The following is a 1,807-nucleotide window of genomic DNA, read 5'->3' as shown; positions in this document are numbered from 1 at the left end:
CTCATCACAGAGACACACACACCTGGTAACTAGGTAAGGCAATAGATGTGTTAACTAACTTGATTGTGGTAATTATTTCACAATATAGACATATATAACATAATCACTTTGTACACCTTAGTTTTATACAATTGTATTTGTCAATTATACCTCATAAAGCTAGGGGAAAAAAGAATATGGTGAAAGAAAGATTAATAACCATAAAAAGTCTTCATTAAGAGCTACTTCTTATTGTAACTTTTTTTCTTTTTTTTTTTTTTTTTTTTTGAGATGGAGTTGCGCTCTTGTCACCCAGGCTGGAGTGCAGTGGTGCGATCTCGGCTCACTGCAACCTTCGCCTCCTGGGTTCAAGCCATTCTCCCGCCTCAGCCTCCCAAGTAGCTGAGATTACAGGCACCCACAACCATCCCCAGCTAATTATTGTATTTTTAGTAGAGACAGGGTTTCGCCACGTTGACCAGGCTGGTCTCGAACTCCCGACCTCAGATGATCCACCTGCCTCCGCCTTCCAAAGTGCTGGGATTACGGGTGTGAGCCGCTGCTCCTGGCCTAACTTCTTCATTTTTTTAAGACAAGGTTTTTGTCTGTTTACCCATGCTAGAGTGCAGTGGTGCCATCATAGCTCATTGTAGCCTCAAATTCCTGGGCTCAAGCAGTCCTCCTACCTGGGCTTCCCAAAGTGCTGGGAATTACAGTTGTGAGCCACCGTGCCTGGCCTATAACTCCTCAGGTTACTTGATAGCCTTATGCAGTTTTACAACATGCGCTAAACACAAATGAAGGGCAGATAAAAACATTATATTTAAAAACCCAATGTGAATGTACTTTACACCACTGAACTGTATACTTAAAAATGGCTAAGATGGGCCGGGCTCATGCCTGTAATCCCAGCACTTTGGGAATCCAAGGCGGGCAGATCACCTGAGGTCAGGAGTTCAAGACCAGCCTGGCCAATATGGTGAAACCCTGTCTCTACTAAAAATACAAACATTAGCCAGGCGTGGTGTCACGTGCCTATAGCCCCAGCTACTTGGGAGGCTGAGGCAGAAGAATCACTTGAACCCAGGAGGCAGAGGTTGCAGCAAGCCAAGATCATGCCACTGCACTCCAGCCTGGGTGACAGAGCGAGATTCTGTCTCAAAAAAAAAAAAAAAAAAAAAAAAAAAAGGCTAAGATGGGATTCTGGAAGAAATAAGAGTGTGATGTGAGTGTGCAGAGGCAAAAGAAATCAAGGAATTATGCAACCATGAAGCCAATGCTTAGTGTCAGACATCAGAGGCTTAAAGAAAGGGATCGATTAAAACCTAAAAAGGAAGAAACGAAAGAATCCAACATACTAAAGGAAAGAGAAGTTCCTCAACACCCTTCCTGCTTATTTTTCCAATATAATACACAGCTGGGCCACCTTACCACATCCTTGTTGACACCAACTTTATCAACTTTTCCATTAAAGCCAAATCAGACTCAGTGCAGTCAATGATGAACTGTCTGTAGGCCAAGTGTATCCCTTATATAACTGATTGTGTAATGGCTGAAATTGAGAAATTGGGGCAGAAGTATTGAGTGGCTCTAAGAGATCTCCACGGATCCAAGGTTTGAATGATTACCATGCACACACAAAGGAACCGATGAAGATGACTGCTTAGTACAGAGAGAAACTCAGCACAAATGTTGCATTGTGGCCACGGTTGACCAGGACCTTAAAAGAAGAATCTCCAAGATTCCAGGAGTTCCAATCGTGTACATTTCTAACCATAGATACAACATCCAATGAATGCTAGATGATTATGAAGTCCCTGGGTTCTAA

At 42.8% G+C, this 1,807-nt stretch overlaps 1 pseudogene; it reads left to right on the top strand.

Moving 5' to 3' along the window:
* Positions 1–1,108: 1,108 nt before the first annotated feature.
* On the top strand, positions 1,109–1,807 carry LOC107129147 (rRNA-processing protein FCF1 homolog pseudogene; annotated as a pseudogene).

Source organism: Macaca fascicularis, chromosome 3, assembly GCF_037993035.2.
Source record: "Macaca fascicularis isolate 582-1 chromosome 3, T2T-MFA8v1.1".
Taxonomy (NCBI): Eukaryota; Metazoa; Chordata; class Mammalia; order Primates; family Cercopithecidae; genus Macaca; species Macaca fascicularis.
This window is presented reverse-complemented; position numbering and strand designations above follow the sequence as displayed.